Here is a 13,326-nt window from a genome sequence, read left to right as displayed (position 1 = left end):
CTTCAAAGGATCCAGCTTTTAATTAGAATTTCCATGTTTCAAGATTACGAAATGGGAGTTCAGCGCATTCACAAACTGCAAATTATCCAGTGTGCTGTCTGCCTCGACAAAGTAGATAATTAAAACCTCAATATGCCATTTTATGGTGATATTTGTGATTGCATATTGTCTGGAAGTGCCGAAATGCAATTGTCAGTATTCAGTTTTGATTTAGGATCAACTCGGTGCCATTAACCAACTCTTTATCTTGGTGTTACAAGACTTAGGCCGGAATTTTACCGACGCGCCCAACCCGATTCCGGGGGCGGGTGAGGCTCGGAGAACGGCATTCTCCGTTGGCCTTGTATGAACCTCGGGCAGACGTGCCGGTAAAATTCCGCCCTATATGTGGATTGTGCAGTTCACTATGAACCTGTCAGCGATGTAAGGTGCAGAGCATAGAAATACCAAACAGTTGTGAGATACTGTTAGGGGAAATGAATAGTAAAAGGAGCACATGCTAGTCAGAATTCTCTACAACAATGAACCTTGCATACCCTAAAGACCCATATCAGTGGCATGAGTTGCTTGATGAACCTTGTATCCCTCAAGGACCTGAACTAACAGAACTCTGCAGCAAGTTCTTGGGGATCTAATCTGTTTCCTGTAAGAAGGACAGATATTGAGTCAGAGTGGGATTGAACTGTGGCCTCTGACGTTCTGTTTGGTGAACTATGTACCTGGAATCAAAGACTCAATTTGTTGTAAACCTATATGTAGACAAGAATGGAATTTAACCAAAAAATGTCTACATGGCCAAGAGTGTATAAATATAGTGGAAATCTGTGACTCGACTGGGTACTCTATCAGGGTTTTCTCTGAGATAATGCCAACCCTTGTATCTTGATTAAGCAATTGTAACCTGTACCTGAGTTTCCTGTGTATAATTTGTAGAATTCCACCACAACATGCACCCTTATTTGAAAGTCATGATTATCTGGCCACATATTTTCCAGTCTGGAGTTTAACATTGCTGCAAGCCAGCAAAATTAATTTATTTGCTGCCTTGTCAGTCAAAGTATGAGTTTAGTACATTCGCAACAGGAAAAATGCTCTGTCTGTCTTTCTTCTTTCATGGGAAGTGGGTGTTCCTGGCAATTGCTGTTAAACTGAGTGCCTCAGAAGACAGTTAAGAGTCAACCACATGACTAAGGATCTAGAGTCACATGTAGGCCAAACCAGGTAAGAATGGCTAATTTCCTTCCCTCAAGGACATTAGTGAACCCGATGGGTTGTTAGTAACACAAACCATCATTTCATTGTCACCATTACTGAGACTAGTTTTATACTCCTTATTTTTTTGAATTCAAATTCCACCAGCTGCTATACTGAGATATGAACCCACCTCCCCAGAGAATCAGCTTACATCTCTGAGCCAGTAATATAACCATTATGCCACCACCTCCCCTTTTCATAGATGCTCTCCTCCTTTCAGAGATACCATCAAAATAATTTACGTAGGTTACTTTTGGGACGTTTTGGAGACCTAAGAAGTAGATCTTTCTCTGAGCTTTAGTGTAATGTAAGTGATAACGAGCCAGTATTCTGTTTCGCACTTCTCCAGGCTTCTATTTCTGTGAACATGAATGGGTGTAGACATCAAGCGGATTAAATCAGATCAGCCATGATCTCAATGAATGGTGAAGATTCAATGGGCCAAATGGCCTACTTCTGCTCCTATGTCTTACGGTCTAAGTGAGATGCGAGCTAGCACCTGTCTTACACTACCGTATAATCGAGAACTATCTCCACTGTCAAGTTTAGAGTTTAACAACACCAGGTTAAAGTCCAACAGGTTTATTTGGTAGCAAAAGCCACACAAGCTACCAAATAAACCTGTTGGACTTTAACCTGGTGTTGTTAAACTTCTTACTCTGTTTACCCCAGTCCAACGCCGGCATCTCCACATCAAGTTTAGAGTTGCCATTGGTGCTCTCTCTGCTATTATCTTGCCAATAATGTTCGGTGCATTGTTTGTGCTAATAGCAGTTCAAGGTGGAGAGAGTGTTTAATGCTGGGGAGAGGGTGTTTTGTGTTAATGGCAATGCGAGGTTTATAATTTGGCCTAATCAAGGGTCCATAATGAGGCTTGGCTGAGAGTCCAGATTTCCATTAGATGTTGAGACAGCTGTGCCCAGGAAAACATTGCTTGATTGACAGCTTGTGCTCTCCAATCAATTTTGTTAATTACACAATGTTTATTCACACACAAAAGCGGTTAGAAGTGCTTGCAGTTTCTGCTGTCGATACTTTAAAAGGTCTGAATGATTGGTAGTTTTATTGGGCTGTAGTGAAAGGAGTATTTATTTTAAGAAAATGTAGTTATGAATGAATGATTGGTTTTCTAAAGCTTTTTTAACACATCCCATTGCCACTATAGGGTTCATTTGTTTTATGCAGACTGCATAGTGGGCATAGAAGTTGATAACTTAACATGGAAGTTCTGAAGGGAAATAGGGATGGGTGGGGATATAGCTTGGCATGGAGGGTATGAAGTGCCCATGGCAGTGAGTGAAGGGCATGAGCTGGCATGGAGGGGAATGGAGAATGTGCGTGAAGTGAAGGTATGTGATGTGTGAAGACTAAGGGGCCTTACCATTTGATTATAGCAAGACAAAGTTCATAAGCGCTGAGATGGGCCTTCTTAACAGCCCGCTACAGCACCCGAAAGCCTCTGTGTTGCTGCGTCCAAACTCTTTCCAAGAGGAATAGGAATGTTTCTTTGTTAATACTACCCTCCTTCCATTCCCTTTCCTCCCCTCCACCCCCCACACTCCCAGCCACCACCCCAGTAACATGAAAATCCCACAACTGCTGGCACTTTCTCCTGAGGCAGGCGCACTGACATGAGGAACTCTCAACTCCAGGTGTCCACCCTGAAGATGAAAATCCAGCTCAATAAGACTGCTTCACACTTGGCAACTCAGTACCAGAAAAGCTTTAAAATTGCAAGGTAAGAGAAGGTAGGCATACCTTACAGAATAAAGCATACCTTTCTTGTCACTTGAGTAATTTGAGGAAGTGACAAGAAAAATTCACCAGGGCAGGGCGGTGAATGTATTATACATGGACTTTAGTAAAGCCTTTGATAGGGTTCTTCAGGGCAGGCTGATACAGAAGGTGAAGTCATATGTCATCTGAGGTGAGCTGGTAAGATGGATACAAAAATGGCTTGGGCATAGAAAGCAGAGAGTAGCAGTGGAAGGGTACTTTCCTAACTGGAGGTCTGTGACAAGCAGTGTTCCATGAGGATCAGTGCTAGGGACCTCTGTTGTTTGTAATATATACAAATGATTTGGAGGAAAATGTAGGTGGTCTGATCAATAAATTTGCAGAAAATTGGGAGATACAAAAACTGGGAGAGTAGCGGATATTGAGGAGGATTGTCAGAGGATACAGCAGGATATAAATCAGCTAGAGACCTGGGCCGAAAGATGGCAAATGGAATTTAACCTGGACAAATGTGAGGTGATGCAAGTTGGAAGGTCTACTGCAGAAGGAAAGTACATAGTAAATGGTAGAGCCCTTAGAAATATTAGCATACAGAGGGATGTTCTCTGAAGGTGGCAACTCAGGCTGACAAGGTGGTCAAGAAGGTGTATGGCATGCTGACCTTCATCAGTTGGGGCGTTGAGTATAGAAATTGGAAAATCATGTTGCAGCTGTATAAGACTTTAGTTAGGCCGCATTTGGAGTGTTGTGTACAATTCTGATTGCCACACTACTGGAAGGATGCTGATGCATTGGAAAGGGTGCAGAAGAAATTTACCAGGATGTTGCCTGGTTTGGATGATACGGAATATGAAGAAAGGTTGAACAAACTTGGATTGTTTTCCTTGGAGCATTGGAGGATGAGGGGGACCTTTTAGAGGTTTACAAGATTATAGTAAGAGTTTTAACAACACCAGGTTAAAGTCCAACAGGTTTATTTGGTAGCAAATGCCATTAGCTTTCGGAGCGCTGCTCATTCTGTTTGAGAGCAGATATCCACTCCATCTGACGAAGGAGCAGCGCTCCAAAAGCTAATGGCATTTGCTACCAAATAAACCTGTTGGATTTTAACCTGGTGTTGTTAAAACTCTTACTGTGTTTACCCCAGTCCAACGCCGGCATCTCCACATCATTACAAGATTATGACAGACTTGGATAGAGTGGATAGTCAGAGTCTTTTTCCCAGGATTGAAGGGTCAATTATTCGGGGGCATTGGTTGAAAGTAAAGTGAAGAGGGGAAAATTTTAAAAGAGATGTAAGGGGCAAGTTTTTCACACAGAGGGTGGTGAATACCTGAAATGCGCTGCCAGAGGAGGTGGTAGAAGGAGATTCTATAACAACATGCAAGAGGCATCTGGATAGATACATGAATAGGCAGGGAATAGAGGGATATGGACCACGTAAAGACAAGAAAACGTTAGATTAGAGAGGCATCTGTGCCAGCACAGACTTGATGGGCTGAAGGGCCTGTTCCTGTGCTGTACTGTTGTTTGTTCTTTGTTTAAATGTGCCATATAAAGCATGTTATGCAGGCATCTTCTGTTGCATTACTAAAATAACTGAATTGCTTATTGTCAGCGCCCAGACAGCTTTGTGATACCATGACTCACCAGCCCTCACCCAGACATGTTTGTTCTAATAAACTACAACCTCCCTCTGAAAACTCACCCCCTATTGCTTTCTGCCTCAACCTGAAATGTCCTCTTTCATTCCACAACCTACTATGAACTGCAAGCTGACGTATTACATTTCTCTGCTCACCTTAACCCACTAACTACTCCATGCCCTTTCTCCCCCACCGCTACACTGTTAATTAGATATCACGGCCAGAATCTTATCACCGTTCACGCCAGCAGGATTTTCCCACCCCGCTGCAGTGAACAAAGATTGGCCGCCAAATTCTCCAACCTCGCTGTGGCGTGAACGGCAGGTAAGATATTGCTACATGTTTAATTGTATATGGATGGAAGACATTAATTGGAGTTTCACTTGAACCACATCAAAAACACTTACTGAAACTGGAATGGGGTTAAGTTAGGAGCTGTATGCTTGTAATGTTCCATTCTGTAAATGAATGTAAGACTGAGTTCAGATTGGCTCCAGTAATATCCTGCACTGACCTCTTTTCTGGAATAGAACACACATATCCCTTCTCCTGTTCCACTTTTTTCACAACATCCTCCTTCACAATCTCCGCTCCGTCACTGATAGCAACTCGGAAACTTCCTCCTCGACCACTTCTAACTTCTCAGTTTTCCTCAACAACAACAGAAAATGCTGGAAAATCTCAGCAGGTCTGACAGCATCTGTGGGGAGAGAATAAAGCCAACGTCCCGAGTCTAGTCTCTCCCCACAGATGCTGTCGGACCCGCTGAGATTTTCCAGCATGTTCTGTTTCTATTTCAGATTCCCAGCATCCGCAGTATTTTGCATTTTCCTGCTTGCAAAAGCTTTCTCAAGACCCCTCTCTTCGATTGGACTGATGGCCATTGTCAATCCTTTGGTTTTCCTTTGACTCTCCTGCTCACTGTCCAACCTCCCTATTCAGTCAAAACATTTTGCAGGTCTTTCTGAAAATGAACAAGTAAGGATTGCTCGTCTGAAGTTGCTTTTCTGAATAATAATTTTTTTTGTGCTGTGGGTTGGAATCAATTTTGCTGCAATTTCCTTTGTTGTGGTGGTTCACCTGCATATTTTATTTCCCACAAATGTTAGATCTGTGTGCATATCCATTATAAAATGGGCAGGTGTACTTAAATAAGGCGGTAATGATATCCCGATGACAGACACTGTGCTTTTCATCTTTCATACCTCATTAACACTGAATGCAAATTATGGTCGTACAAAACAGGCATTCAGCGTTGCTAGGCAGCGATGAAAAGGGGGAAGAAACTCAAAAGGTCAACAGCTACTTTTAAAAGTCACAAATTAGTTTAGATTTCCTAATCGTCCTCTGCTGATTATTCAACATTGCTGAGTCAAGTGAGGACAGGGTATTTGATCATGGGTGTGCTTTGGAAGTGTGGTCACTATTGTCTTCTAGGTTACTGCAACAATCAGTTTGGACACAGCAGAGGAGAAGTGATCAGTTAATCTGTTTCTGAGGTGCTGGGTGAGTGGTGAAGATCGGGCAGCACACCAGAAAACATTCTGTTCCGCGAATGGTGTTGGAGCTTCTCCCAAACAGGCAGATAGTGCCTCAGTTTGACGTCTTATCTAAATGCTAGCTCTCCCAACATTAGAACACTTGCTCAGTTCTGGACTTGCGTGTCACCTTGGATCCTGTACTAAAATCCTGCAGTGGACTTAAGCCCATGACCTTCTAAATCAAAGGTGAGATCATTACGACTTTGCCAAATGTACCCTCAGTGGTGGTGCTGGGAGCAGCAGCTGACGTGCTCTAATGTGTTAACATGTCGAGCTCCAGATGAGCCTGCTTCTTCTTCCTATTTCTAGCAGCTTGCAAAGCACAGTGTCAACTGTGGCTCAGTTGGTAGCACTCTTGCCTCTGAGCCATTAGGTTCCAGTACCCTCTGAGCGCATTTTTAAAAGTCAGCGCTATCGCTCCAGTGCAGTGTGGAGGGAGCACTGTACTGTCAGGGGTGCTGTTTCTTTTCAGATGAGATGTTAAACTGAAGTTCCCATCTGTCCATTCAGGTCAACGTGCACACATCCTTTTACAATGAAGAAGGATGGGGGGCGGGGGGGGGGGGGGGGGGGGGGTGGGGAGTTAACCCTAGTGTTCCGGCCAATATCCCTCCCTCAACATCAGAGAAAAGAGGTTATCTGGTCATTATCACAGTGTTAGCCCCATTGGTAAATGTTGGTAAAATATGGATGTTAATCTGTGATGCCAACCGAAACAGAGATACCGAAGGAGGAAGATAGGAGTCAGAATGAGTTGCTAAAAGGTAGAGTTTGTATGTTAATTTTACCAGGGAGTCCCAGGTGTGTTTCATAATCAGGTTTGCTCAGGTGAATGCAGGGTGAATAGGATAAGAAAGAAGGGAATTGTATAACATCCTGACAAACATGCCCTCTGACTTCCCTATCTCCAACTCCACTTGCTGCTTCCCCTCCTAAGTGTTCTCCTCATTCAGGTTGCGGGAGAGGAATTTATCACCAATGACTAAACTATCCTTTAGTAGCTTTCTTTTTTAGAATACATAACCAATTTGTTTAAGTGCTCAGCCCCTTTAAATGTTTTTGCATGGTAACTTAAACAGGTTGTGTTGTTCGAGAGAACATTGTCTTTGAGCGACTACTCCAGAGACGGATTAAAAAATTCTTGGTACCCTGAGCACCGAGAAAATTCCTAACTCTGTATCCAACCCCCACAGTGATGTGAAAACATAGGAGAGCGTGAGTGAAGGAATACTTTCTGAAGGAAGCATAGGGTGTAAAGAGTCTCTTTATTATTAATGAACTGTTGAAACACTTGCAAACAAAATGAAGGAGGAGGCAGTTGTTAGTTGAAAACATGCCCATTTTGCATTTTAGGAAGTTGTATGTTGACTCGTCACTCTCTGAAAAAGTTGTGTTTTGGGAAGATTATTAAATGTGAGGCAAGAAGTGGAGTGATAGAGGGTCCAAAAAGTTATGAAGTTTATTTGAGTCATAAGTAGGCTTACATGAACACTGCAATGAAGTTACTGTGAAAATCCACTCGTCGCCACACTCCGGCGCCTGTTTGGGTACACTGATGGAAAATTTAGCATGGCCAATCCACCTAACCAGCACGTCTTTCAGACTGTGGGAGGAAACCAGAGCACCCGGAGGAAACCCATGCAGATACGGGGAGAACGTGCAGACTCCGCACAGACAGTGACCCAAGCTGGGAATCGAACCCAGGTCCCTGGCGCTGTGAGGCAGCAGTGCTAAACATTGTGCCACCATGTCGCCCAAGGAGTTAGAGTTTGGAGCCAAGGCAATTGAAGAACCTACAACCAATATTGAAATAGAATCTCTTAGAAACCCTACAGCACAGAAAGAGGCCATTCGGCCCATCGAGTCTGCACTGACCACAATCCCACCCAGGCCCTACCCCCATATCCCTACATATTTACCCTCTAACCTATGCATCCCAGGACACTAAGGGCAATTTTAGCATGGCCAATCAACCTAACCCGCACATCTTTGGACTGTGGGAGGAAACCAGAGCACCCGAAGGAAACCCACGCAGACACGAGGAGAATGTGCAAACTCCACACAGACAGTGACCCAAGCCGGGAATCGAACCCAGGTCCCTGGAGCTGTGAAGCAGCAGTGCTAACCACTGTGCTACCGTGCCGCCCATGAGAGAGTAAAAGACCAAAGCTGCAAAAGACATCGGGGCGAAATTCTGCCAAAAATTTTCAGTGTCGTAATGGTTAGAATAATGGAGTGATTCTCTTTGGTGCGTTCCACATTGCAATTCACCGACACTTAGTGCACTGTAAGAACTGCCACGTGAATAATGCCGTTATGGAGTCCCCAGGTATGTGACTCGCCCGAAATGGCTGCAGCTATGCACCGTTAACAAGGGGGTACTGCATTTAGATGCTCCACTGTACTCGCAGCCCCCATGGTTTACGGAGGGAGAGCTCGGTTGGCTGCTGGATGCCATGGAGGAGAGGCGGGGGCCATCCTGTACCCTCGGGGGGGGGGGGGGGGGGGTGGGAAAGACGACCCATGAGCAGGGATCCAATGGGGCCTGGGAAGCGGCAGTCGGTGCCCGTGGCCTGAGACACAGCACCGGGGCTCAATGCTGGAAGAAGATGAACAAGCTGATTTGAGCTGCAAGAGTAAGTGTCCACCAGTCTCATCTGTCACACATGGAATGTCCAAGTCAACCCACTCCCTGACACCCCGCAGCCATCCAGCATCCAAACCCCCAGCATCCTCCTCAATCCTCCTGGAACCCTGAGCTACACCACTCACTGCCTCCCCCCCCCCCCCCCCCCCCATAGCCATCAGCATCAAGTCCTCAATATTTCTTTATGTCCTCGCTGGAGAAGACGGTGCATAACCGTGGAGAATGAGAGAAGACAGGCAGTGGAACCCCTGAGTTACGCCTCCTGACTCCTTTCAACAAAGAACAACAAAGAACAATACAGCACAGGAACAGGCCCTTCGGCCCTCCAAGCCCGCGCCACTCCCCGGTCCAGGATTGAATCCTGAATCCAGGATCCCCGCCCAATTTTCCAGCCTATCTACATACCAATATCCTATCCACCGAGCTGTCCCTCACAGCTACGATGCTTTGTTCATCACAAAGAATGCTCGATGGATCTCATAGGGGAGGCACCTGAGAGGGCTGTGAGCGACTGTGATGTCAGTGTGTGCTACGGAAGTGTGGATCCAGAAAACCTTGATCCAGACCTTTCGCAATAAGTGCCAAGTTGTTCAGGTGCTAGTCTATTTGTCCCTCCCTAGCCCTTAGCCATGTGTCTTCTATTGCAGGAGCAACACTGGATGAGGCCAGACCCTCAGGAGTCAGTAACCCTCCCCCCAACTTCCTCTGTGACCCCTGCAGGTTACCCCCCTCGACCCCCGCCAGTACCTGGCTGGGGGCCAGGAAACAGCTGGCCCCCAGCCAGATCCAGGCCACTGAGAAAGGTTCTTACAAAGCTGGGGGGCGGGGGGTACAAAATCTGAACCGGGGACTGCAGGAGGTGGAGTCGGAGATATTCCAGTAACTGCGAGGTTCTTTGGAGGAGTCCCACAGCCTTCAGGTGCAGGTGATAATGCCGGCATTGCGTGGCACCCAGGCCAACACCGCAATGGTGGTGGCTGCAGTGGAAAGCCTGGGGCAGGAAAAATAGCCATGAGTGGCAGGGTCCAAGGCATAGCCGAGTCACTGAGGACCATGGCTGAGGCCCTCAGGAACATGCTCGAGACACAGTGGGCCATTGCAGAGGGGCTCCAGAGCTTGGTCCAGACTCAGAGGGCTGTTGCTGAGGGCTCACACACCATAGTGCAGACACTGCTGGGCCTCCAGGACTTGCAGAGCCAGGTGATGCAGAGACTTCTCGACCTCACTACAGCTGCCTCTCCGTGTCCAGAGGCCCACAAGCACCCCGAGGGAGGGAGAGGGCTGGACTCGTGCCTTCCACCCAGGAGGCCCTGGCTGTCCCCAGCCCTTCCAAATCCCCCCCTTCCTGATACCGGTGCATCTAACCTGCAGCAGGCTGAACTGGGTGGCACAGCAATATCTGTGCCACCCGAAAGTCAGCCGGGCACCTCCCAGGGTCCGGCCCTCAAGGGGACGCCCACCAAGGGCACAGAACACAGCTGACTGCCTCCCCCTTTGATGTACATCCTGAAAGATCACTTAGACATACCGGTAGGCCCTATAAGATTACAAAGTTGCAAGGTTACCAAGTGGGAACGGTTGAAGGCAGTCTCTGTCGTTGGGACAGATTGCACTGTTAATAATAACAATTAAAGCTGCAATTCCTCTATCTGTGACCTGTCTCCCACAGGGAGCCTCACGTCCCCATCCACACCCACAGAGGCGTAGAGCGTTGAACTGCACGGGAGAGACCCTTCGGCCCACCAAGTCTGCACCAACAATAACTACCAGTGAAGTCTCATGAATCCCATTTCCCAGCACCTGTGCCATATCCTTGGATGCCATGGTTCTCTGAGTGGCAGACAAGTGCATCAGAATGGTTGTTCTGTTAATAGCCCCCACTGCCATCCCAGGCGGTGCCAGACACCACGCCTCCTAATGGCTGGATCTAGCAGTGATGAGAGGCTCCATGGTCCTCCTGGCCTGCTGCCACTGGTCCAGCCTCCCCTGGGTCATCCTCAGCCTAGTCTTCCACACCATCCTGTTTCTCCTCCTCCTCCTCATCCAGGATGTCACGCCTCTGCTGCATCAGGCTTTGGAGCATACAGCAGACCATCTGGATGCGGGAGACCCTCTGGGGGCTATAAAGCAGGGCCCCACCAGAGCAGTCCAGGCAGCAGAACTGCATCTTCAGCAGGCCAATGCACCGCTCAATGATAGACTGGGTGGCGGTGTGGACCTTATTGTAGCAGGAATTTGCCTCGGTCTCAGGCCAAGACCTCAGCGGGTAGCTCTTGTGCCCCACGAACCATCCCAGCAGCCTGGGGTAATCCTCAAAGCGCCTGGGATGTCCGAGTGCCCCTGGATGTAGCTGTCGTGCAAGGTCCCCAGGTAGTGTGCACATACCTCCAGAGTGTTGGCCGGGTGGTCGGACACAATCTGCACGTTCAGGGAGTGGAACCCCTTGCTGTTGATAAAGGGCAATCCAGGTCTGCAAGGACGTGGTACAAGTGTCGCACTGTCTCCGCACTGAGGCAAAGCACATGGGGTCTGGCAGCTCATGATAGGACATGTCCTGGACAGCCGGAATCTCCTCCTCTGCTGTCTTCTGGCTCCCCTTCGGGACATGTGGCCAGCTCCTGACCCCTGATGTCCTGGTGTGGCCTCGGCCTGAGATGGCCTTGCCACCAGCGGCAACGTTTGTCGACCACTACTACAGCAGCAGCAGAAACGATTGCTGCCAGCTGTGCGAATGTGAGAGATTGTCCGTTTGGTTATCCATCCTGGGCCCTTCAATCCTTCCATCACCCCGTATCCCCGTGCGTCTGAACCCTGGCAACCCGACACCAACCCTGGTGCCATGCGCTACCACGATTGGATGCCGAACGATGCCACATCACCTCAGCAGCAACGGGCACGGCCCCCTCATTGTCACCAATGGCATTCTCCCCCTCCCAAGATATGGACCCCTGCTATCACAGGCCATTGGCAGCAGTGTGAGGTAGGCTGGGCTCAGAGCTCTGGCACTCACATAGCGCATAAGGCTGGCTTTGAGAAGGTCCTCATTGAGGAACCTTTGCAGTATAAACCCTCGTGCACTCACCTGGGCGTTTGGCCCAAATTGAGTTCCAGACATGGTGTCCAAGACGGAGAGTGGGGAAGCACCTTCCTGATCACCATGCAACAGGGAGGAGCTGTGTTAACACCTGCCATGCTCCTGTGACTGGAGTGACAGCTGCCAGATCTGGTGCTTCTGACTGTTAATGGACATGGGATGGGATGTCGGCGCTAAACCATGGAGCCTTTCCAGCCAAAGGCCGGCAGGGTGGAGGCTGCCACATTAGTGGGATTTTCCCTCGATCTCTGGAACCCCTTGGGGGTTTTTTAGCAGGCAGGGAGAATGTTCGCCACACAAACTCATCCCAGCGGCAACCACCAATAACCTGAGGACCCCCAACCCAGGCTGCACCCCACCCCCCCAATGCCCATAGGGGCCTCCGTCCCACCCCTCACCATGGCAGTGGCTGACACACCCTCTTGCATCCTGGAGGTTGGTACATAGCAGTACTGACCTCCAAACTCTCCCTCACAATTACTGCGCTGGAACCACTCATTAAAGGAGTGGTAGCGACTGATGCCCATGTGACATCACGGCGGAGAGGTGGGTGCATTCCGGGGGGAGGCTGGGTCAGGTGCTGAACTCATTGATGAGATTGAAATGCAGTCAATCTCATGCTAATCAGCCTCACATCCAGTCTGGGCGAGAATGGGTGTGGAGTGGTTGGCACCATTAGAAAGGGTATGAGGGAATTGCAAACTGGTTGGCACCAGGCGCGAAACAGGTTTATTAGGCTCACACACTATTCCCCGACATCAACGCAATCTACTAACAGCGTGGTGAGGTCGGAGAATCACCCCTTTAAGGTCAGAGATGTGATCAGGGCCATTGATGGATTAGACAACAAGGACCTGGATCTCAAATTTAATATGTTGTTGCAAAATCCAGCACAAATCCTGATGGAGTTTGAAACCTGCTGCTTTTCCATTCCCTGCTTTATTTCATAATCCCTCGGTGCATTGCCTCATTGTAAGGAGTGAAATGTTGGACTGTTGCAGGATTCTACCCCCTTGCCACATTTATTGTTTTTGCCGAGTGCTGACTCATCAAAAAGATAGTTGATTAATTTGGCATTGACAGGTAGACATGTGGGGATACTGCTCCAGCAACCTGCTCCCATACTGATGGGAATATAGAAACATTTATCATTCAGATACAGTAAGGAGAAGGATCTAAAAGCAAAACACAGTGGATGCTGGAATCTGAAACAAAAATAGAAAATGCTGGAAAATCTGACAAAGGATCATCCAGACTCGAAACGTTGGCTCTATTCTTTCCCCACAGATGGGCAGCACGGTGGCACAGTGGTTGGCACTGCTGCCTCGCAGCTCCAGGGACCTGGGTTTGTTTCCCGGCTCGGGTCACTGTCTGTGCGGAGTTTGCACATTCTCCCCATGTCTGCGT

Source organism: Mustelus asterias, chromosome 9, assembly GCF_964213995.1.
Source record: "Mustelus asterias chromosome 9, sMusAst1.hap1.1, whole genome shotgun sequence".
Taxonomy (NCBI): Eukaryota; Metazoa; Chordata; class Chondrichthyes; order Carcharhiniformes; family Triakidae; genus Mustelus; species Mustelus asterias.
Note: the sequence above shows the minus strand (reverse complement) of the source record.